Genomic DNA, 26208 nt, shown 5'->3' with positions numbered 1-26208 from the left:
CTTCTGCTCAGGCGCTGGCCTCTGTTTTGACAGACCCTTGCCTGTTTCCATTTCTGCTGTATCATTGAGGCCTAACTAAACCAGCATGTATATGCCGTAACTTTAAAATTCCAAGATACACTTGGCATAGGTAGATTTTTGTTAAGGTGAAGGCAATGAATTAATCACACTAATGATTCTGGGCATTTATGACTTTCAATATGTTGCATTTGGGAATTTCTATTTTAGTATGTTAGCTTTGTGCAGGACTGCCAAGTGAAGTCCTTCAAGAGTCCCAGCTTTGTAATACACAGATGTTGTCTTTGTTAAGTGTTCTTTCAGAATTCAGATGCATGGAAGTATAAAAGAAATTTTAACTATTCCAAGAAACAGAATTTGACAGAAGGCACCAAGAGGAAGAGTCTGGAATCGCTGAGACTTCATTTACAGCTTTTCAGCCATAGGCACAGAGAAGAAAGAATAGTTTTCAGAAATGTTGCTGAAGAGCTGGAGTGAAGAAGTGTCTAAAATGCTTGCAAAGTGCCTAGCTGTAGGGAGAAATGGGTGAAGTTTTTTGGAGGTGCCAGTTAATATAGGAAAAAACCTGCAATTGGAGTTTATGTTGAGGGAGGAATGGTGGAAATGGTCAGTCTGTGAAAGGGAGTAGTGGTTGTCTAAAATGAGGTGGAGGGAGAGCTGAGAGAAAGCTTTATCAGCTAAGACTCGGGAAGATCAGGTTGAAGGCTGTTATGTATTTGAGTGGAGCTGTTGCAGTGGATGTAGAGGACAGAAAATGATGTTCTGGGGGATATCAGAGAATAAGAACAGAAACCAAAGGCAGAGTCAGCAATGTCCTGAGGAACCTTGTAAATAAAGATTAAGCTAATTGATTATCAAGTCATAGGAGATATATGGGAACCAGGAAGGTTTATTTTATGACAAAGAGACCACTGCCGAAGTAAAAAATTAATCTTCTTTTTACACATGGGATTAGTTTTTGCTGATGAGACAGGGAGCACTGTTAGAGCGATGATTAGACTTACTGGACCACGCCTTAGTCTGAAAGACTTTATATAATGTGGTCTGTAACAAATACTTAAATGAAAAATGTGTTCTCTCTCCAAGTAGTTTACACCGAACTCTCTGAATACAGAAAGAGAAGAAAGAAACCTTATGTATCACTTTGATAAAGAGAGGTTTTGAAACATGGTTGAAACTTCCTTCTGACCGATTCATAAGAGGTTTTAATTTCTTGAGAGGATCCTGTCATTGATATTTTGTCATAAATACTCCATGCATCCTTGCTCAACACACTTTGTTCAAGGAGGTTCAAAATGCAATCTAAGTAGTTTGACTACTGGATCTAGTTTTAATTTGAAAAAGTAAATTTTGGCATTAGGATTTTCACTATAAAGGCTAAATTCTCCCTGTGGATCTGTGCGATGGAAGAAGAAATTACTTCCAAAAGACTGGCAATGTTGTGAATAACTCCAATGATAAAATATGTAAGACGGTGGTCTAAGAGTCTGAATAGCAAAATGGGAGGAGGGCACAGCTTCATCAAAAAAAGGTTGAGCATGTAAATATTGGGTGTTGTTCCTGGGCAGTCAGAATTCAGTCAAGCCTGTGACCTGCTGAGCTATATTCTCTTAAAAATTAGTAGGTAAGGGGCAGAAAGATAAGGGTAGCATGAACTCTGTATGGGTAAAGAAGCAGGACTCCACAAAGGAGTGTTATTGATTCAGTGAAGCTGGTTTATTCGTAGCAGCCACGTGTAGCGTGAGGAGCATTGGTTTAGTCCTCAGAAACATTGCCACTGCATCTTTTTTGCCTGCCAAATGGAGATGCAAATAAAGGTACCTTCTTTTTCACAGGGTTAGATAGAGGGATCATAATAGATATGCATAGATCTTATACCACCATCTAGATGTTGTTTCTGCAGCCTGCCCCTGTGTAGCTATTGCAAGCACAGCAGTGGAAGCTGTGGCCAGCTGTCTGAAGTCTTACAACATCTGCTGCCATCTGAAAGCCAATTTCCAACTCAAGTCTACACACCAGGATTAGCCAAGGCACTCGTTCAAGGCACTCATTCACTGTGCTGTCCCGTGTCATTCTCTGCATCTACACCAAAACCTTCAAGATGTTGTACACTAATAGTTCTGCAATGGTACATTTACCCGAAAATAGAGCATATAGTGAAAGGAATATTTTAAATGAATCCATTTTTGCTCATAGTACTCTAATGCAGAACTTCAGGATAGAAAGCCTCAGCATTCAGGTGGTGTTTAGTGCCTTGGCTGCTATGCTTTTATATAAATTGCAGTGTCCTAGTGTTGCTCAGTGACATGCCTGATAATTTTCTTAAGATGAAGATCATGGGATAATTTGGTTTGCAAGGGTCTTCAGGAGGTCTCTTGTTCAACCTTTTGTGAGCTCTGATCAGGTTACTCAGTCTTTATCCAGGTGGGTCTTGACAAACCTCCAAGAGACAGCACAACTTCCCTGGGCAGCCTGTCCTACTGCTCATCTCTCCTTATGGTGAAAAAGGCTTTCCTTATGTTCAGTTTAAACCTCAAGTTGTTTCAACTTGACTTCTGAAGGAAAGCTTAGAAGAGCTCTAAAACTGGTTATTTAGGTGCTAATGTACGCTAATTCTTCTCAAATCTTGTTGCCTTAGTGACCAACCGTATGTAGCAACTTCTCTGCAGTCCTTTCTTGCCTTAGATTTTCATTTGAGAACTGTAGGTATAACTTGTTCTAATCTCTTTTCCTGTAAGGTATCTTTTCAAGGGGAATCCCTCAGCTTGAATTCTGCAGTAACCATTTTGGTTTCCCCTTAAAGTGCATCCTGCGAAGTACAAAAACACAGATGTAAATTCTAACAATGCACAACAGATGCTTAACAACAAAACTTAGCTGCTGAGGTTGGTGCAGCTGAAAGTTAGCATATGAAGAGTGGTGCTGTTCCTACTCTATTTCACGGTAAGGTTTCCAGTACTGGATTACGCAGAAAATGAGTGGTTGCATTTGGTCTGGGTTCATGACCTCTAGTTTTTGCACCCTTTCCTCTGTCTGTACTACTAAATGTTGATTTCATCATTTGTTAGTTAGGGTGCCTTTCCAATCCCCCCCCCCATAAGATTGGGATTGCAAAGGAAATAATTAGAAATGGAACCTGTAATCTCAAAGGCCACCAATTTGAGCCCAGCCAAGTAAATAATAACCTGTATTAGTTACAGTTTGATAGTTAGGTTCTCTGTGTTATGTTGATGGCTCAAATCCACACAGGTGTCCACAGGACTGGACCATGGCTAGTGTTTTGGCAGCTTCAGGAAGCGTATGAGGCTTGCAATGGAAATGGCACTTGATCCATGCCTGACATTTGCTCCTTTCGGGTTGGGTTTGCATCAGGTTGGTGGGGTAAGGTGAAGAGGTCTGCGTGGCCCATGGAGCATCCTCTCTGTGGGTAAATGGAGCCCTTTCACTTTCTGAGGCTATCAGCCTGGCACGAGCAATAAATTTATGGGCAGAAAACAGAGAGGAAAGCAAGACTACCACATCTGTGTTAAAAGGTCTCTTGTTCGTCAGAAAGAGGAAGCAATGTAGGAAATGGAGGAGGCGAGGTCTAAATAATTGTTTTTTTTCTGGGCTAGAGGTACAGTAACTTCTGTAGCAGATGAATGAAGAGTTGTTTGTCACTTTTTCTCCCCTCTAATTATCTTGAGTTCATTGGAGATATTTTCTGTGGCAAACCTTTTTTCTGTTTATCCAAGACACATCACTGACTGAATAACCAATAAGCCTTTTTCTCCTTCATCTATTCAAGTATAAGACTGAGATAATTGAGTGAAAGAAGAGTGGGGTCACCATCGCAGATATTTTAGGACTACTGACAATCTCTCTCTTCTAGATTCTTGAGGAAAAAACGCTCAAAGGTCTGCTGATATTCTCTTAATGATTAATGCTTTTGATGGTATGAGTTTATAAATATGCTTTGTATACATTTTTAGAAACACTAGTACAGGGATGTCAGAATTAAAACTGATATATTCTAAGATGTGATAAGTATATTCTCATTCCTTCTTTTTTTTCTTTTCATTCTTAAATTTTGTTCTTTCTCCTGTATTGTATCAGTCTATATTTGCCCTGTGCTTGTAATCTATTTGGTTCATTTCTTAAGAGGATCTAAAACATTAAAACAAGGGATTTAAAAACAAAATTGGACAAAAAATGCAAGTTGTGCTTTCAGACATTTCAAGCAGAAGACAGAATTTGTGATTCTTTTTTTTTTTTTCAAAGATATGTAAAAATTTGTAATACAGTTACCAATTCTAAATCCACTCTTAGTCCTAAACTCACCCCTACATTGCATTGGCAGATATTGCAAATAATGAAACTAAAATGCAGAAGAAATTAAATAGAAAACAATTTGGTTTTTTAGACAGTAATTAGATTTTTTTCTTAAAGCAACTATCATTGTCCATATCACTCAAGTCATTCTAGATTGTGAAAAATCAGAAGTAATATTTAAAGTCACACTGGCATTTTATTCTGTGGAAAAATATTAATGTTTTGCACATTTTAATATAATAGTATTTTTTTATACAATGCTAAAATCAGATGAAGGTAGAAAGATTATTTACTCCTGGACATGTTTCTGGGTCTCATCTGTGCTTTCTCGTGCAGCAATATATAGAAGTTGATGGTCTTGCTTTCTTATTATGTTTCTCTGGCTAACTTCCGTCTTCACTATGGGGAGCTTGAGGTCCCTCCTTTCCTTGGCCCCTGTGCCAGCCAGCCCGACTTCTGCTGCCCTCACTGGAACCTCCCGTCACCAAGTGCCACTTCTCCCCATGCAAACTCAATGGCTGGAGCTCACCTGGTGCTAAACTTATGCCGCTTTTGTGTTATTCCCTTTTGTTCACTGAGTCTAACTGTCAGACTTAGACTTCTGTGAGTCTGAACGTACATGGCCTTTTCCCTAATTCTGTGTAATGATATGGATTTTGTTGCTTGTTTGTTTTTGCATTATTTTAGCAAAGAATTCAATATGAGATTCATGCCACTGGCAACACTGACCTTACTGATGATTAGACATGCTGAAGATATTCTCAAGATCTATGAAATTATACAGTATAAATAGAAGCTGTAGAATACATTAGTTTTAAATTGTATTTACTTGCTGAATGGATAATGCAGAAGTGACTTCACATTTTGCACTGATTGAATTAAAAACAGCATTTCCCTCCCAACCACTAAATAATACCTAAATAGTCATATGCAGTTCCTTCAGTTTCCGTGGCAAGAGATGTAAAGCAGGCAGAATGCATCCAAAAGTGTTAGGCAAGGGTTCGTAATCTTATGGCAAAACCCTATGCATGTGCATATTCCGCATACCTTCTTCTTAGAGAACAACTGATTCCTCCTCTTCTTAGAGAAGATTTTTCATCTTGCCGAAATAATTTTATAGGGCATTAAAATTATCCTACCAGAAATGATTTTCAAAATGCATTAGACTAATGTTTATGGTTATTAGTGCTTATTGTTAATGATAGAAACAGAAGTTACTGAAGAAAACTGTTAGCATAGCAGAAGAAATTCAAGGAATAAGTCCTGAACCAAACTAGGACCGGTTGAGCTCTCATCTGGAGCTGGGGAAGGCCTTGCAGCATGACTTCCATGGCCCCTGCCAGGCTCAGCCTGCTGTCTGTGAGCTGAAGAATGTATCCTAGAGGAAAGGGGAAGGTCAGGGAGAAAAATGTTCTGGCTCTTCCTTCGTTAAACTGCTGCTGCGTCAGCCTGAGCACCCTTTCCACTTGTCTGCTCTCATATGGGAGAAATGTGGTGCAGGTCCCACGTGAGTTAGTCTGAAACTGCACTTAAAATCAGTGATCTAAAGGAAATTGGACGCTCTTTAAAATCCAGATGAGAACTTGATAGCAATACTTTTGATAAACATTGCCAATTGTGGCCACTCACTACATTCACATGCACCTGGGCATGTGCCTTGAAATGTTTGTGACCCCTCCAAAAACGTGCTAGTTCTGACAAGATCCTGGTGAAATTCAGTTGCCTAACCAGGCACCCAGTAAGGTATGGGAATGTGAATAGTGTACACCTACAGTACCACTGCCCACACAGACATGGGACCATGAGTTACACACATGTACATAAAGACATGGTAACTGGGGAGAACATATCTGATGCCGGCACAGGATCTGTTTAGCTGTGGGAATATCTGTGTTTCCTTTGGCAGAAAGTGTGCTGAAATCTCCCAAACAAGCCACCTGGTCAAGAGCAACAATCTAAAACCAAGTAGAAGGGCTATAAAATAGCATGATTGTTTGGTTAATATAATTTCTTATTTTTTTTTTTATATAAATAGAGTTTCAAGTCAGCATGACTTTAATGCTGACCCTCCCAGTACATTAAAAAAAAAATTAACACTTGAAACTAACAGCATGTTAGCAGCTAATTCGTGCATTATTTCAGTATCATTCATAAATTACTTTTGAATCCTTTGACTTAAGAAAAAGAAAATCCCACAAATCCTACTTTTGGTCAAAGCATAAGACCATAATTAACTCGGCATGTGCTTTTGAATTAAGAACACAGTGTTCTGAGCTTTCTTAAAAAGCTTTTAAAATGTTGGGGGAATACTTTCATAGAGCCTTACTGACTGAGCTGAGTTTTAAGATTTGTCACATATGAAGTGATGTTAATTAAATATTGTTATTCCTTTCTGTCAATCAAATAAGGTTAAGCTTTTTTTGTTACTTGAACAAAAAAGGAAGTGAAACAGGTGAAAATATATAAAACAGCTGTGAAGAAAACAGGAGGAATAACATAGTAGGAATTTAATTAGTCAGAATTTATGGAGGATGCAGGAGGTTTAGGTGCTAATTCCAAAGCATGGCATTTTTTGCAGTCCTAATACCATTTGAATATTTTTGGACTTTCTGCCAATATATCATTTACCTAATGAATGTAGAAAATATACGTAGTGGCAGAAGGCCAGTTTGGGATACAAGCCTATGGTTTATTTGAAGTCATATTTGCAAACTGGTTTTTAATATGGCTGTTACTGGAACCTTCTTCATATTAAACCAAAATGTCATTAATCAGAATCCCATTTAAGATTGCTTTAGCTCTTTTGTCACTGCTGTGGGCATATTTTTAAGATAAAATGAATTATATTTTGTATTAGGTATTCAAATATTGCTGATAATGTCTCCCCAAACCATGAATTTTTAAATGACGCATGTTTATGTTCATTTACTTCTGTAAATGTGCATAAGCCTGTGGGTGTGTCACGTGCAAGGCCTTCTTCAGGACAAGGTTTTCTAGAACTTTCCTTTTCTGAAGAAATGAAAATTGGATTATAATTACATGACTTGAAATGCTGGTACTTAAAATCTACTACCAAACATCATATGGTCTTCTATATAACTATTATAATTGCCAATTCTAAGGATAAAACATAGACATATGGCTATATAATTTCATCAGCGTATTAAGCTTGGACAGTGTATTACTGCCATAGGGCTTTATTAATATTGTCAGTATTGAAACCTTTGAAGGTGTGAAAAGCACCCAGGAAGAAATGCGGAGGTTTTTTTTTTTTTTTTTTTTTTTTTTTTTTCAGTTTCTTGTTTTATGCTTAATGGGGGGCACGGAATTTCTGTGTGAACAGAGTTAAATTCATGTGGGGAATTCTGCTCTAAATCTTTAGTTTCATGCTTTATTGCTGGTCTTTGGGAACAGTGTGGCCCATGGATGATCTAGAGTCCTGAAAGGATGCCTCAAGAACTTGAGTGCTTTTGAAATTGTGTAGGCATTGACGTAATATATTATGGAATGAATCTCTTCCACAACTCCACTTTGGAAAATTCAGTTGTCTGTAGCAAAGTGATGTTTGTATTCATTTTTTTTCCCACTTCCCCTTGCTGACAGAGCAAATACAGGAGCTTGGGTAAACTAGAATGATTTTGCTTTATGATGTTTGTTTAATTAACTAAATACCAGTTATTAAAAAAAAAAAAAAGTATAAATTCCCCCAATTTTACTGTTACATGACGTAAAGCAATAAAATTGTCAATGGAAATGTAATTTTAAATAATCAGAATATTTTTCATCATTGAGGTATGCTTTTTTTTTTTTCTAGTACAATATTTAGGTTTTCTTTTACAATTTTGTCCTCCTTGAAGAAATCCCAGACTTGATAGAACAAGTCCCTGAATGACCTGAGTCGCTTTCAGCAGGACGTAGGAATAAATGACCTCCAGAGGTCCCTGCCAACCTATGTGAATCTGTGAGGCTGCACCACCCTGATCAAACCTCATGGGCTGAGCTGTTGAGTGTAAGAGCATGAGCGCCCGTAGATTGAATTAAAGAGGTAGGCTGATGAGCTCTGATGGACTGGATAGAAAAGAACACACAGGATATACTGAGCATCTCATTTTACTTTGGATAAGGAAACAAGACATTTTGGTTATAGTTGTATCTTCTTGCTTATAGTAAGCTTCACCTTCTGGATCTAGCACGCATATATGATTATGAAGTATTCTAGTTTCCTTATGTTGTTAAAGACAGAATAACCAACATATTACTAGCCATGAGTATTTTGCAGGGCTCTGAATTTTGGAACTAGGTTTTCTGTATGTCCCCTTGAAACGATAGCATTGTTAAGTGCTGCATCTCTAGCCCTTCAGGTAATCTGGGAGAGCAGAAAGCTACTCAGTCCTGAAGCAGTTTTGTTTAACAGTACAAGACATTACCAATTAGCAATTAAATTAATTGATTTGCCCTGCATTAGCTATTAGTTTTGATACTGACTGGTAAGTAACATATTATACAGCTTTAAAAAAGTCTGTTATACTTTGATCTGCAAATATTTTATTAACAGAGGCTATAAACCACAATGAGTGGCTCAGTTGTGGGTGGTTTTTTCATGCTTATTTTGATGATATAGCAGTATCTGGGGATGACATACTGTAGTGAGTGAGGATAAATATGTGTTGCCAAGGTCTAAACAGCAGCAATATGGAAGTAATTCAGCAGTCAGTTTCACTCAAAGTTTGAAATCTGTGCTGTATTAGAGGTATGCGTAGAAGCTGTGTTAATTGCTAGCTTGTTTTCCATATGGTTCTGTTTTAATGGAGCACATTTGTTGCAGATGGTTGGAAAGTGGGTTGGACAGTGTCTAAACTGGCTATGACTAATTCATACAGTGATTATACTATACTTTAATGTTTAACAGTCTTCTTTGTAAACTTCTTTCATTCACAGTTCCCTTGCCATTGAAATGCGGTCCAAGATAACTGAAAGCTATTCTTCTTTATTTAAACTTGGCCCTAGAGAAGAGCAAGAGCATGGGGTGTGTAGTCATCTTTTCCCCAATTCAAATTCAAAACCACACCCCAAATTGGTTCCTTCAGATGGGTTATCTCCATCATTATTATGGCTTGCTGAGCATATTTAGCTGAGGTAATGGACTCTAAGAAGAGCCACTTGAGGAACTGAAGTGACCTTAACAAATGGCAAAACTGGCTTTGTTCACACCGTACCTCTTCGCTGGTTTGCAACTGACTGCAGCCATGTCAGATACTAATAGCCAGTTCTTCTTTGCAAATTCTAATATTGCTAACTTGGACTTGAGTACATGAAATACTGGCATTGTGGTGAGGTGAAACTGAAGGTACAAATGCAGCAATATTTTGTTATAGATCAGTGTAATGATGGCACACACCAATCTTTCATCTATAAGCCTTGTGTTTTAACAGACCATCAGTGAACTCATCCTAAGTCCATAGAGGAAATTAAGACATAGCAGATTTTCCAGCACTGGTGTAGTCATTTCTGACTATAGTTTATTTGGATCTCTGATGACAAAGCTTCTCTGACTGACTTTCTTTGTGCTGAAGACTGGAGTGAATGTCACAGGCAAGCTCCAGTTGATGGTTCTTACTAAAGAAAAAAAGAGAGCTACGGTTCAGTGGTTTTTTTTTACCATTTTTACTGTTATTTTCTCACATTGTCACTAAAATATTCTCTTTGTTATCTGAATGGGACATCTGCTGACTGGCCTGGCTTTCTTTACCTGATTGTGTGAAAAGTCTTGGTTAAATCTGTTAGGCCTTGAAGGCCCTGTAACCTGCTAAGTGCTATAGAGCCTGAAAGACATTATGTCCTTGGACTAACTTGTCTCTTCTGCTTACAGCTGAAGAGAACAGATAAAAAAACTCACATAGAAAAGACTGGGGTAAATGTAATTTTAATGCACTTGTGCTAATGAGTAGTTGCATTTTTCTCACCTTAAAGTGTATACAAATCCATATGGAATAAAATGTATTTTACAGTAAGGCAGAAAAATAACACAGGCTAAGTTTAAAAGGGAGCCTTACTCTGGCCGTATTGCAAACCTGCTCAATTGAAATTGATAGTTTGTTTGAAGTGGTAGGAAATCCACTTAAGATGGATTGCAACATAGAATAATGCAGCCTGGCAGTTAGCAGTAAGATATCTAAACTTCTGCTTTGATGCAATAGTACTTTAAGTTAAAGATTCACTTAATTTATAAGTTTTTCTCAAAGCTTTCTTCCGCTCTGTGTAGCACACTGTCTGTGCTAAGCTCAGTTTGAAACACGTTTACGTTTGATTGGTGTTTTTAGGTTTTGATAGCTGCTAGTTCTTCTCTACAGAAGTAACCTTTTAAAATGTCAGTTTTAATGTACAACTTTTATGAGAATAAAAAGACTTTTTTTTTTTAATACTAATTTTAGACTGCTATAGAGCTTGTAGTCAGCTTCTGTTGTCTCAGGCTGAGTCTTGGAAAATTAAGTGAATGCTCACTATAATAAAAGGTGTACTCCTGCACTTCATGAGGAGGAAAAAATAGTTTCCTTTTAAATTCTCCTTCTGTGTCTGTTGCACAACTACCAAAGTAATCTTCTGTTCTTTTACTTGTTGATATTTACCCTCCTTCCTTCCTTCTTTCCATCTGTCCTTCTGTCTGTGCCTAACGTGTGCTGGATTTCCTGTAAGAGAGAGTTCCTCTCCTCTTAGAAGACAGTTCTACCTGGGAAGAGTAATGTCAGGTGCATAAGAATTCATGTTGGGGTCTGTAACAGAAAAAAAATTACAAATTAGGCATACTCTATATCAAATATTTAATGTAAGACACGGTTTAAAGAGTTTTTCCTCTCAAAGTGATAAAACATTGCATTGCTTCTAAAATATTAGATAAACTTCTGTAATCCTAATTGCAGCAGCTTTTCTTGTAATTTGTCATAACGTCTAGGTAGCTGTGTCATATACTCCGTTAAGGGGTGACACTGAGATTCAGAAGAAATGGAATCTTAAGCTTCTCCCCCCATCCAGTGTCCCTTGTTCTTAAATCAGAAAAGCAACACTTGTTTTGGCTTCAGGGAGCTGTGTGTTCAAGCTCACAGCTGGAGCTGTGGTGCTGCAGCAATGGTCACTAGTGGTGGGAAGGGAAAAGATAATGATTTAAACAAACAAACAAAAACAACAAAAGCTACACAACAGCAGGAAAAACCATTGGGATTAAAGGCAAACACTTTATTCTTTTCTCTCTCAAACCTCTTGCATAAATTCTGCACACAGATGAAAGAATTACAAAAGGGAAGACATTCAGATTTTAAATATCAACAAGATGTATTTAGTTGTGATATTACCTCATATGGAAATAGAATTTCTTTATCATCTTCCAGTCATGCTTCTAAAATTGTCTCTTTTTGGTCATGATTCTTTTCAAAGAAGTAGCAGAGCTAAGCCTTTTCATTTAATTGTAGTAAAATGTTGCCCTACAGTAGAATAAAAAATTATTTTTTTTACTAGTTCATATAGAAAAACATATAAATGTAATAATATTTTAACTATAGTTTGTATAGATCTCTTCCATTTAAACACTATGCAAATCTTTCAGACTGCAGGGCAAACAACTGTGAGACTGTAATGTGAGATGTAGCAAGCATACACCATAAATTTGATAATCATACTTGTGAGTTCTTCATATTTCATACAAAGAATCAGGAGGAAGAAAATTAGAGGGAAAAGAACACAATGGAGTCGTGAATATGTGTGTGAAAAAATAAGAATCTCCTTGATCTTCTGCACTTTCTGTGCTAAAGCTATCATGCCGAATGCCAGTCATGTGCTGTGAGTTATAGTGGAATGCGGGACTATTGTGGAATCAGAATTCCTTTCAGATTCCCTCCATTATTTTTAAAGTCCTATCATCTCCTATCATGTTCTGTCTGATGAAATAAGAAAGGGACCCTTTTAATGAGGGCAGGAGGAGACTTAACTGGGCAGCTTGCACACGCTGTCCAGCTGGACTGATGGCCACTGTTTAGGGAAACGGGTGGGAGGCGATTTTAAAATAAAATGAAAAAAACATTTGTTTAACTGCATGGCAACACAAATATTTTACCAAGTGAGGGCTGGGTATGCATTTCATAATGACAAAAGGTGCAGGCTTGAGGGCAAAAATGAAGCAAAACAATCTCTGTCTAGGATTTAAGATAATCACTTTCTCTGTGATTATCTTAAACTTCTATATAAACTTATGTTTTTAACTCTTTGCTTTCTCACAACACTTTTCTAATCTGTACTAGTCCATCTCAAGGAACCATTCACCAGCGCTTCCTGTCAAGCGCAGATGTTAGCAGGAAGATCCTGGGGTTTGGTAGGGAGTCCTTGAGCTATCCCAGGCTGTCGCCTCTCTCGTTCTCCTCTTGAGTGCTGCTCCCTCCTCTGGTGCCGAGGCATCTGCTTCCTAAGGCACCTGCTAGTCCTGTGCCTTGCGGTGTCCTCTTTCAGACACCAGAGCTGAGAAATGGCTACGTGTTTCCATCTGCTCTAACTACTTGGCTTTGAAGGAAAGGCTGAGAACAGACCCTAATGATTTTGCTTAAATGTAAGCGTATAATATGCACGTATATGTGCATATATTATAAACATATCTATGTAAGCAAAATTGGAAAACCCGTGTTTTCAAAGTCCATGTGGAATAATCATATTTTCACAAATGTCAGAGATCAAGTACATTGTACAGCGCATTCTCTGATTGTGAGCAAAACTTCATAACCATACTAAGTAATCTTGTGCTCTGTGTATGTGACTTACAGCTTGGTGAAACACCAAATGGTTACAAGAATGTTTAAAGACATTGAATTGGTTTGCTTACTAAACTACTTTAGTTTCCTTTAGTATGAAACAGTTTCTGGCTGTGACAGCAGTGGAAATATTGTAAAAGTTTAGATATACCCCCAAAATATTAGTATATGTCAACAGTGATATATTTTCAAAATCTATTAACCTGAACTCTTTGAGAGCGGACTGTAAAAGAGTCATTGTACTGTATTTAAGAGTATTCCCTTCTGAGAGGTTATGTGTTCTAATTCCACTGTTTAGTAATGATGCATTTAAAATCCTGATAATTTGACTGCCTGAAGGACTGCATACATCGGATGTCTGCAGGTCTAAGCAGCATAATGGAAGCGCACGCTTGCAGCACCTTCCAGGTTTGAAACACTGTGTGGCACAGCTCCAGAGAGATCTGTCAGTCTGAAAGCTGTTGCAGCTGGAGCTGGATTTGAGTCTGAACCTAGGAAAGATACGTACAGGATATAGCATGTAAACAAAGTGCACTCACTGTCCTGACCTGATTAATTTGTCTGTTCTGATCCACGTTATAATAAAACAATGCAATTTTAGGACAGGCTGACTGCGTATTGAAAACTTTAACAGTAGAGAAAAGAAAAAGAAACAAGAAGAACTGTTCCTTTATTTCTTCTTTTAAGTGATACCTGTTTCAGACTGCTTAGCAATTCAGTTTCCCTTGTATACCTCATTTTATCAGCAAATCTTAAAGCAGTTTAGAAAGGTGATTTATACAGGTATTGTTTCTCCTGTTTTACACATGGGTAAACCAAGGCATAAAAAGGTAATTGGCATGCCAGGTACAGAGTCAAAAATAGTCTTTATTGTTCTGTGTGCCTCCTTCTTAGGCAACACTGATTGAGAGGTTTTGACTAGTAGGAAAATTGTTAAATGCTAGTTAAAAAATTAAATGCTTCAAGGTGCCTAGTGAATTGTCTTCTGAGGAGACGCATAGCTATCTTTTGTATGTGACTATGAAACTACATAATTATATATGCACGTGCCTTTCCCTGTATTGGCTACGTCATGTTGTGTCCACCACCAAACTTAAATCCCGTAACAGTTACATTTGGCCAAGTTTCCCCTTAAGCTTAGCCTGTGTTTCTGAACCGATACTAAAGTCAAGTTTGCATATGGATAGTTTTCCATAATTCGTGCAGGCTACTTAGGTGTGCTAGCATGCAACAATGTTTTTTGAAATGTTCATTGAGTGTATCATCTGCATATGAAAGTGTATGGGTAACTTTGCTATTCCTTATAATATGAAATAGTTTATCAATGTAATTTCTGCCCCTCCCTGTAGAATCAGTTGTGAATTGCATAAACAAGTATTTTCTTGCAGAAAACAGCCTGGAATACAATAGCCCTACCATTTATTGAAATTAAACAGCAGTAGCCAGAAGAGTTGGAGCTGACTGCTTGTGTGATGCATTTGTCTAGTTTATTTTAATGACTGAAAAAAAAAGCAGACAAAAATATGAAGACTACAATTGTGAAGAGAGTTTAGGGTGTTAGTTCAAAAGTTCATTGGTATGTTCGTAGTGGCAATGGTTCCAAAACCAAGTAAGAAATGTAAAAGATATTGTATGCTGTTTTGTACATTATATCAGAAACCAGATGGGAATGAAGTTTTGGAATGAGATGGAATATCTAGGATTGCAGTAAGATTTAAATTGTAATAAGAATTTCTGGTGGTGAATATGGTAATCTGATATGTGACTTTAAATCAAATATGTAAGTTGCTTGCTGCTGTAGTTCCTAGGGCTGACAAAAGCTACTTTGTATGACCCAAATGCAGCATTCTGGAAACCCGAAGAGCAGACAGCTCTGCTTTCTCTTATCTGACAGATGCACAAAGCTGTGCATACACTAGGGACTGACCAGGTGGAATAGGAGGCAGAGAACCTGTAGAGAAGGGTACATGGAAAAAAAAAACAGAGAGAGGTTGCGCATAATGGGACAAACCAAAGAGCTGTTACTGGTGCTTAGAGATGAGCGCTACTCCTGTTTCACAGTATATGATGATAGAGAAAATTGCTGTTTTGTATAATCAGTGCTCGTGCTGGCGGGTACAAGCTGGTAATTTGAAGAACAAGATTGGGTTTCATTATGTGACTGTTATATGGATTCCATTATATACATACTACCATGTTATATGGGTTTTATTATATGTGTGTGTATATACACGTGTATAGTGATTAATCTGTTGGGCAACTTGAGTGAAAAGCATTTTTAGAAGGATCCAACTTCTCTTTTCTCTTTTCTTCTTTGTGTTGAAACTACTTACATTGTTATGCACAAAATCTCAATGAGTTGATTATTTTTTTCCTAGAAATGCATTTTATTCTGCTTCCTGTCAGTGCAGAGCATATTGTGACCTTTGTTTGTGTGCCTTAGAACTATGTTCAGACAGGTGAAACAGTAAATTGTCTTTTTTGCTCTGTATTGGCCTCCAGAGTTTCTGGGATCAGCGTAACAGAGCACTAGAGTTACTTTGAGATGTACATTGATGGGCCCAGTTGAACTCCTAACATATGAAAGCCCAATCAATGTCTTATTCTGCACCACATTGTCATGATTACTGCTTTGCTAGTATTTCCGCTGTGCCATGCCACTAGTTGCTGCTCTGCCAACCCAAGTCTTGTCCGACTCCTACCCTGAAGTCTCAGATTACTGGAATACTGATGTTCTTTGACACATATTCCTATGCTCTATGTGGGTATTCAGCAAAATCCACAGAATGCAAAGTGCTGCATTTGTGTAGGTGCTGATTGTTCTAATGCTGCCTGTACATGGGCTGTACCTGGACAGCTCTCTAGCTGGTAAATGTGAAATGATACAGATAATTTGCTATCTAAGCAGCTCTGATCTTAAAGCATGAATTCATGTTCTGTGTAGGATACTAACGCAAATTCTATTCCTTGTTCTCTAAAAGAGCCATAGCATATGTCGTACATTTTAAGGAACAAACAGAAATTTTGGGGAACGGTGTATTTGCATGGTGAATATCAATATGGTAGCTGTCACAAGATGCCTTTAAAATACTTTGTTATGATGAATTCTACAAACACAGTATGTTTACAGCCACAAGTGAAAATAAAGGGAATTTCCTGGCTGTGAGTTTTAAAGGATGGAGCCACCTATCACTTCGCACAAAGTCTGTTTTTCCTTAGATGCTACTGCATTTGTTTTCTAAATAAACTTAGCAGTGTGTTTTCTGTTGCAAAGGTGGTTTTAGTCAAGAAAAATAACAACTAAGAGGCAGCCAAGGAACACTAGTGGATGATGCATGTGTCTGTGGAAACAGGTTCTCTTATCTCAAGATTTGGTTATGGTGGCAGACTGGCAGTTAAATTTAAATAAAGAGTGGCAGTGGCTAATGACAGTGATATCTCTGGGTTGTAGAACACTGTTGTGAAGTTCAGCATTTTTTCAAACAGGTAGAGTACCACCATGTAGTTAATTTTATTAACATTTTGTTTACCAGAATTCATTTGCCACCTTTTAAACAGCTGAAGTGTTTGAGTGGTAACTTAGCTGAAATTACCATTTTTGCACTTAAGTGTATTTTCCTTTTTGATGTAGGTTGTATCAGTGACTTACATGTTATTCTGTTAATATTTTTAAGGGCAAGTTTCCACTCCCCCACCCCCAGGGTTGGGACTATATTCTGAGGGAATGTAGTGGCAAAGAAGTGGTAGAAGCTGGCCTGGACTGTGTAAAACAGAGAATAGTAATAGTGTGTTGATGCATGGGTTTGAGATGAAACCACACCCATGGTCATCTATATATATTTTATTTGCTAACCTGGCTGTTTTGCGATTTATCTGGAGAAGAACTGAACTGTGCTTTCTGTTGCGCACTGCTTTTGTGGCCGTTGGAATTTGAAATTGCACAGTACCTTGCTTCTGGACTGATGGGCTTTTAAGTACAACAGAATGTAATAAGGGATAAAAATGACTGGAAATCTCTTCTACAGCCATTTTTGTCTCTTGCTGGTCAATTAGGGATCACTTGAAAGGTGGGAGACTTCTGCGAATGAACAGGCATCAGGGCCAGCTCAGCTTCTCAACATCTCATCCAACTTCCTACTACAGTGACCTCAGAAGAACGCTGTCACGCTGTGCTGGTATGTTTGGAGGCAGTTGAACCAGGATCCTTATAGCAATGTCGGCAAGTTACACAGAGAAAACTTTTTTTTTTTTTTAAAAAATAAAACGACGACTGTTGGTTAAAGAAAAAAAGGAAAAAAAAAAAAAAGCCAACCAAACAAAAAAACAGGTCAAGTGGGGTTAATCCTGGCTGCCCAGCTAATCATTCAGGGCTTTTCAGGAAGTTATTCTCTGTGGTGCCGGACAGCAGCCACTGCTGCTGCTGTTTGGACCCAGTATTGGCACGGTCAGCAAGGTTTGGCTTCGTTGCTGGTATCATGTTTTGTGTCTCTAGGTTCTGCGTGACATTTCAGCTTGCCAGAGATGTGGCCTCTGTGACCGGAGAAAGGTTGGTTCTGTGCGCAGCTTATGTGGTGCAGAAGACCAAATAAATATTTTTGCAGCTACGATTTCATGAAGGAAGTCACGACACATTTTGTCACTGCGTGATGAGAGTTCTTTTCTTTAAAATTTAGTATGAAATGTGTAAATTTGCTAAAACTCAAGTATTCAAAAAAAAATAATCAAGTACTATGAGGCTTCTTCCTACTCTCAGGTTGCATTGTCAGACATTCTCCTGTAACGTATTTTAGAGAAAATATCTCAAGGCTTGCAGAAAGCATTTGATATTTTGCAGTTCTAGCTTGATTTTTTTTGTCCAATGAATTCTTACAATAAATAGCAAACTGGGAAGGGATGAAACTGTATCTGTCTTTTTATTTATTTATTTATTTATTTATTTTTTAATGCATTTTTGCCTTCTGAAAACAAAACACAAAAGCAGCAAGTTGGGTCTGGCTTCTTAATGCATCTGTCATTTCTGTCTGAGAGTGTAAGAATTTTCCATTCTGTGCTCTCTCTGCGCCTGGTCCAAGTATCACCTTGGCGGTTTCAGATGTTTTTCTCTTCCCTTATGGTGCCTGAATGGGCACAGACTTCTGTCCAGTTAACATACAACAATCTCTTGTGCTGACTGCTGAACTCTGATCTTTGGCTGGATAGGTACTTGTTTCTTTAAGCACATGTGGTGCAGAGCAGACCTGGAGTTGGGTAATTCATAAGAGCTGGGCATTATTATTATTATTACTACTACTACTTGAAAGGGTCTGTATTATTTTGCACAGCAGTGTGGTCACCTGGCAGCAGGTCATTAGCATTTTAGGTTTCTTTCCTTCACAACAATGCACAACATGCTAATTAGAGGGCTTTGAAAGCTAAGCAACCTGTTTTAAAATCAGACATTTTAATTTGCAGCATTAATGGCTGTATTATAATAACTGGCTTGGCTCGGGGGAGAAGGAGAGAGAAGCACTTCTCATGTTCCAGTAGCAAGGCCCAATATAACAGAGGCTGACAAAATTAAAAACCTCATAATGTGACCTTTGCGTGGGATAAAAGGCTGTTTCATAACAATTTCCTTTTGTTCTTTGTTTAAGCCATTACTCCAAAAGGAGCCTCCGATTAATCTAAGTAAATGCATCATTACAGTCCTAATCCATGTCCTTCTGTCAGTGTCTGTTTTAATTAAATAAGAAACACTAGCAGAAAGATATCACGCACAAAGCTGTGATTGGAGAAAGAGGGCTGTTTGATCAGGGTGAGATTAAAAAAGGCTTTACTGTTTTGTCCTTTTGCTCTAGATGCTATAATGTAGGTTAAAGGAAGAAAACTTGCCTAATAGTTTAGCACATTGCTCCCCATTACAGTATTAAAATACCTAGATTTACGAATGAAACTATTCCAGCCATCCAATTAATTACGTACCAAACATTCACAGACAAATGGCACAGCAACATGGTTTGAGTAATTTGACACTTTAATATATTTGAGACTGTATACACAATTGGCCAGAAATTGTAGTCAAGTGCAGGTTTTTACATTAAAGAAAGCACCGAGTAAAACTATTTATGAATTTATGTACTTTTTTTTTCTTAGTGACTTGTGGCTCCCAAATTGTAGCATGATCTATTGCAAGCCTCTGAGTTTTTAAAAATGTTTTTATTTCTCACAAAATCAGAATCATTATTTTAAAGCAATGAGGAATCCATTTAATAAATGTTGTAACATCTAGCTAGTTAGTATTGCTAAAGCAATACATATGTAACAGACTCTTCCTCAAGGTAGTATTTCAAGATCCCTGTGGTGAGGGTTTTCTCCCATATCCAGGCCATTATTTGATGTAATGAAAAGAGAAAGTGTGCAACACAGAGATTGTTAATTAATTTAGCCTAACAAGATGAAGATAAATGAAGCAAAGCATGGATTGAATGAAGCAAGAGGTCTTATTTACAATTTAATACTTCTTTATATTAGGCATTTTTCAATTTACAAAAGAAAAGACTGAGTTTAAAGAAAATGTGTTCTGTGAGTGCATGCAAGACAACTCTTCATTACGTGAGCAGTTCTAAGGACTGCTGAAAATGCCTTGTGGGTTAACCTTTAACTTTGTTTTCTCCCTTTGTTTTTTTCTTCCCTTTTTACTTTTATTCTCATTTTGATTTACAATATGTTGATAAGAATAAGAAAAAATTAAATTCTAAACTTTTCCCCATTGAATTAAATAACAGTTCCCATTGGTATTCTTTCAAGCCCTAATTCACTTGTTTCTGGTTGTTCATATTAACCTAGAGTCATAACCTATTTCTGAGCAATCTTTATGTAGAAGGGTTCATTGAGAGCTAACTATTTAAAAAAAAAGAAGGAAAAAAAGACACAATTTCACTTTCTGTTCCAAAATGTAAATATATTACTGCTTATGTAACATTACTTAATAATGATTTGATGTAATAAAATTATGATTTTTGATTTGCAGGATTATTTTTCCCTTAAGATCATGTTTATTTTAAACAATTTGTGACAAACCATACATTTCACTTCTTCTCAATAAAAATAGGAAGATATTTTGTTTATTTTAAACAATTTGTGACAAACCATACATTTCACTTCTTATCAATAAAAATAGGAAGAAGTAAAAAAAAAGACAGTCCAAAGATTTTACGTATCTTTTCTTCTCAGCCCCAATTTTAAATAACGATTGTCCAAAGCTAAAAGTAAATTGCAATTTACATCAGCTGAGTTGCTTCACCTCAAGGTATATTATTCAGTTTCCCAATGACAAAGTTTATGATAGAATTCCATAGAACATGCAAATCAAAAACAAGGTCAGTCATTCTTAATATCTAAGCCATTAAGCAAACAAAAAAGACCTCTGTTGTGGCTGACTTAGGCATACCTTTATCAGTTTGATCTAGACCCCAAATTCTAAGTTGTGACCAAATATACTAGTTTTTTTTTTTATTTTAATAAAACCTCTTCCTTTTTAGAGATGAATTGGATCTGTCCACTATTTGACCTTCTGTCATTATTTCTGTCTGCAAAGGAAATGCCTTCCTTCCTTTTACAGTAGCTAGACAGGACAGTGTTATCTCGTGTCACTGCAAGCAGTGGTCTCTACAAATAGCATTATTATGGTCCCTATGTTTTTGTCCTGGGGGTCACGAACAAATCCATGCAACTGCTTCTAAAGATTTCAATAAATAGGACTTTTTATCCAGACAATTGCCTTTTATATTACTTTTAAACAAAACTACTAGTCCATCAAGAGTTTCAAAAGGAAAACAATTCTACAGAGTGCTGGTATGGCAGCACAGACTAATCATTATGGCACCCATTCTCCAGTCCTTTATTTTTCAAGTCCACAACAATAGGTTGTTGATTCAATGGACAAGACCAGAACAATTAAGTTCTCTGTTTAGCAGCAGTGCAGCATTTTAATGCCCTCCTCTAATAATGGTCTCATTATTGTTATTCTAAGACAGGGCCTCAGGAGGAGGAATATTTGCTGGAGGTACGTCATTATTTTGCAAATTTCGATTAGCTCATCATGTTGTCTGTACTGTGAAAATCGTAGCTAATTAGGGCAGTCAGTTAGACTACCAGCTTTTGAGCTTATGAGTTAAAAGGTAGCACACTTGATAGGCCAGCGATGTGAAAAAGGTGGTAAAAAGGGGGATTAGAGCTGTTGCCTTAGTAACTCTAACTTCCATCTGTGCGGGAACAATGGACCTGTGTTTCTCCTCCACCTTGGTGTAAAAATTGGTTTTGTTTCGAAAGGACAGGGCTTTTTATGACAATCTGGAATTCAGCCTGAGTCTAGTTTTAGTTGTTAGGAGAGACCATTGGAGGCTAGGAGAGATGAAAGGTCATGGCAAGCTTCAAGGACATGAAAGGTCATTGTCTCTTGGAACAATGGAGGATTGTTCTGTCCCATTATTTCTAGCCAGCCACAAAGTCAGGTGATGGAAGAGATACCACCAGCTTAGTCAGGTGAAATAGGAGAGGAAGACAACACCCTTTCTGAAAAACAAAAGATAACTATAATTTGCCTTTATTAAACAAAGTTGCACTTATTTGTGACCATCCTCTGAAAAGGGTTGTTTACTGACTTACTATTCTAGCCTGCTTTGTTCAGTACACCCTCTGTAGGCCATCACATCTCTGGGAAGCAATCCAACGTGTTAGAAAATGTTGTTTAAGCTTTCTTCCCGTGAAGAGGAGCCCCCAGGAGTACCACTGATGTGATACTTAACAATAAATTTAGTTGTTGTAGCTTTCTCACATTATTGGTGTTCTTAAAAGGTTTTCCTTCAAACGCACACAGAATAAAATTAACTATAAATATGAAATAAATTTGCTTCAACATTTTATAGCATTTTATCATAAATTCTAAAGCACATATCAGAGAAAGTTTACAGCAAACTGTATTAGTTCTTACAGTAAAGAGAGTGGTAGAGAGAGCAGAGACCTACAGTTGTGTAAAAATAGATTTGTTATAGGACTTCTCTTACAAAAAGGGAAATAGCCAAAGTCTGTTCTGTGCTATGCAGTAACTTTAGGTGATTCTGTCCCTTTGTCTAAGGGAAAAAATAAAAATACTGCAGTATTATTTAATAAAACAACTATAGCACAATTTATGAGGAAAGTGATTCTGTTAGTAGACCAAACTGTTGTCTCACATTTTCCCTAGAGCATCCAAAAGCCCCAAGTAATTGTTTTCCAGGAAAAAGAACAACAAAAAAAGAAAAGCAAGGTTTTTTGTATGATTTCTCTGTTTTTTGCAGCATGATGCACGTCAGCCATGCAACAAGTTTATTTTTCTCTTCCTCTTCCCTCTGCCCCCAACCAAAGCACATCCCAAGGTCCATCTTATATCTAGTTTCTTCAGGTTCAGACTTCCAGATTGTTTCACCTTCCTGTACTAGACCTCTAATACCCTTTGCTTGGTTTGTTTTATAATCTTTCTACTTATTCCACTGCAGAGCTACCAAAATATATTGAATTCTTATGAAACTGATAAAATTTATGGAATTCACTCCTATTACTTTGGAAAAATAAAATTACATATAATTACTAAGTATCCCATCTTAAACTGTTTTGACCTTATTTGAACTCCCCTTTTTAGCTATTCTGGGCCTCTCTTATCTCATTTTTACTCCTGGCCACTCTTGCTCTTGCTTTCTGACAACACAGATGGACGGCCTTGCACAAGCTGATAACTGTGGTAATTTCTCAGCACGGTATTCAATAATAAAAGATGTTATTTTCAGAGTTCAGCAGGCGTGTTTACACGTACTGTGTATTTACACGTACACTGAAGAGGCGAGTTTGAGCAGTAGCTTTATGGGAGCATGCTGTCTTCCGAGCTGCTGGACTTCCCAGCTTTCAGTTTGTTGATGCTTTGGTTTACTGGGCTCCTAGGTTTAGTAAGTAGAGTCTCTAAGAAAAAGAAAGTCTTATTTTAAGAATTAATTGTTTTTTTTTTTTGAATAATCTATTAAACTTTCTCTTTATATCTTTACTTAGTTGTCGCGTGTGTGCTATGAAATATTTTATTATTTTCATATTAAAATGAACTGCACAGTGTAGTCTGCTGAGTTCAAAATGGGAGCCATACAAAGGGTTAACCAGAAGAGAATTACAAATGAACTATCAGGAAAGTTGATTATTAATCCAGCAAGAGAGAAAATATCCTTCCAGTTAGCAAGAATTAGTACCTGAAGAGCTGATAATATTGTTCGGGCTGTCGGTGTGGAATGGCAAAGCCAGGTAAGCTAGACATCATCTCAAAGAAATATTGTTTTTTCTTTTTGTTTTTCATCGAAGGAGAATTCAGTTTTAAAAAGAATCTTTGTTGATTTACTTGAACTGTCAGCAGATGAAACGGCATATGTTGATCCTCAATTTCCTCAAATGAATGAAAGAAATTATAATTGTGCTTTAACATTGGTAAGAGGAAATATTTGTTAGCTAAGCAGTGTATTTAACTGTGAAATATCTTAACAGTTCTTAACTGGTGTGCGGTTAAGTATGAGACCTGATCGCAAAACCTGCAGAGTCCTTTGCAACAGCAAGCTATATATTATGTATTTTTTCTTTAGTCATGCTTGAACATATTGTGGAAGTTTATGGAAATATTTATGTTACAGAGCTCTTTCATTTACAGGGATATTATAGTTCAGTGTTCACACGATATGAATGATATATTAAAGTTTGTTTTTGAAATATCATGAACGCATTCGTGTTCATTTAAAAAAACAACTTTTTTTTTTCTTTTTTTTTTCTGGTGGGGTTTAAAAATCTATGATCTGGAGTTAGAAGGAAATGGATGTTTGGTAAACATACTGCTGTGTTTATACAGAGAAATGAAAACCAAACCATTAGATCAACTGGACATAATCTTCTTATAGTTTTACTAATTTTACTAAAGACTCATAGCTCTATCTCGAGAAAACTCTGAAATTTGCCTGTTATATTTGTGCCAATTTTATTAAACCAAAGTTATGGTGAACGTGTATTTTTTTTTCAACGGTCTACACTATTTAGCTTATTATATGAGATGTGTAAAATGTTTTAAATAGTCGTGGTTTAATACTATAGAACTTAGTGTGTTTACAGTGTTTCATTTTTTTTTTCCTAAATTGTGTGCTGTTACTTAAATTAGTAGCATTTTAAAAAAATCTGATTTGCTTGTAGAATGGCATTAAATATGCTTATAGTGTTACTACAGTATCTGTCATGGTGAAAAAGTTTACCATCTCTAGATTTTAGCTGATGCCTATGAAACAGCCTGAAAGCTACCTGGTAGGGGTTGTGATAAGGCAAGAATCAAAAGGCAGATTAAAAGCAAAGCAACCCAAATGTAAAGGCTGAGCCCCTGTAGCAATTTTATTCTACATGGCAACCTTTCATGAACCATACAGAAAGGAAGAAACCTTTTGATTTTGAGAATGGATTGAGATATGGCCTAGGACAAAGGAGAAAGGGAAAGAAGGGAAAAACAGGCAGTAAGGAAAGTGAAAAGGGAAGTGGTGTTGGTCTGCCAGGCCTTGCTGGTTTGCATGTGACGTCGTGACGTTGCCTGCTCAAGAAGAGGCAGCAGGTGCCTGGTTCTTCTGAAGAGTGACTCATCACGTTCAAGTAAACTGAAATCCCAGAATCCGCTGTGGATGGAGCTTCCAGGGCAACAAATACTGGCATTTTGGAAGCTATGCTAAACATTCAGGTATAGGGAAGCAAATAGGTTATCGTGGCACATTTTATCCTAGATTTTATTTTATTTTATTTTATTTTTAGGAGAAGGTGGACATCATAAATAAGCTGCTTTGCCTGAATTTGAACACTAGCGTCTAGGAAATATATAAAGAGCAAGAAAACGAATGATGCAAAATTATCGCACAGGAAATGATATACGTGAAAAAACAAGATTGTAATTAGTGGAGGAAAGTAAGAAACTGATTAGAGAAATGAAGTTTCCCAGATGTTGAAGGCAAAAATTAAAGTTAAATTAGAGGAGCTCTTTTAACTAGTACTGGAGAAGAATGCTTGCTTCAGAATGAGAAAGTGAATAGTAAAATTAGGAAAGAGCTGGCAACTGAGTCAAGCTCAAATGTTTTCCTGCACGAGTGAATCTTTGGAATGCTCTGCTTGGAACTTCATCAGGAACAACCAGTGTAGTTCTGTTGGAGAAAAAAACAAAAACAAAATGAAACTTGCTGTGTGCTCACTTGGACTGATTAAAGGTGATTGTATTACTTATGTGTGTGTTAACCCACAAAGTAGACAAATTGGTTGGATTTTGAAGTAGTATTTCAGGATTTATTGTATTTTGTGTGTAAATGTAGCTGACACACTGTATTGATTCAACTGACAGACTTTAATAATCATTTTAAAATCTATTCTAATTTTTGGTTCATTGGCAGAATCCTAAATCGTCAAATATTACCCACAACTAAAGAGAAAGTCTTGAAAAACTTCTCAGCTATAAGCCAGTGTAAACTGTCATTTAATTATAGTAATTTAAATATAGTAACTTATAGTAATTTAAATATAGTAACTATGATAAAAGTAATATTGTTAAATATAAAAAGGAAACAAAAGAGCAGACGCTGTCTTTTTGTGTCCATTCCTGTGACTCATTTCAAACTCAACAGTATCATATAACATAACCTGTGAAAAAAGTCCCCGCAGCCAGTTCTGCAGGGTTCTATGGCTGATATGACCCTTGCTTTTGTGCCAGTTGTAGCTTCTTGGTTGTCTATTAAAAAAAAAAAAAAGTTTGAAACATCTGGAATTGATTGATAAGAACATCTGATTTAGCAGAACTAGTTTGAGCAGAGTTTTCACGTTAAGTAAAGTTGCTGCATTCTCTTCAATGCAGACTGTGTAGCTCCCCAATGTGTCTAAAGGCTTGAGGCTGAGAAGTGGTGGATTCCTAGAGTAAGTTCCAGAGGTCTTTGACTAGCCAGCTGTATATCTGGAAACACAGCTGAAATTTAGGGGCGGCTGCTGAAGCGGTTTACCTGCAGAAAGCAAACTGTTCTCGTCACTGCATGGT

General features: G+C 37.1%; 1 protein-coding gene across 26 annotated transcripts in view; it reads left to right on the top strand.

Annotated features, from left to right (window-relative positions):
- Positions 1-26208, top strand: part of SOX6 (SRY-box transcription factor 6) — a 484589-nt gene that overhangs the window by 91431 nt on the left and 366950 nt on the right. For 5 of the 26 annotated variants that reach the window (XM_080595808.1, XM_080595814.1, XM_080595825.1 and 2 more), the window contains exons 4-5: positions 17172-17293; positions 17611-23420. The exons of 16 other annotated variants lie outside the window; for them this stretch is intronic. The gene's annotated coding sequence lies outside the window, so the exon portion shown is untranslated. Of the gene's footprint in view, positions 1-17171; positions 17294-17610; positions 23421-24281; positions 25394-26208 lie in introns of those variants that run through there. 5 more of the 26 variants (XM_080595801.1, XM_080595810.1, XM_080595800.1 and 2 more) reach the window with 4 other exon arrangements.

Source organism: Anser brachyrhynchus (genome assembly GCF_964034855.1).
Source record: "Anser brachyrhynchus genome assembly, chromosome: 5".
Lineage (NCBI taxonomy): Eukaryota > Metazoa > Chordata > Aves > Anseriformes > Anatidae > Anser > Anser brachyrhynchus.
The sequence above is the reverse complement of the archived record's forward strand: the minus strand, read 5'-3'. Positions and strand labels throughout refer to the sequence as shown.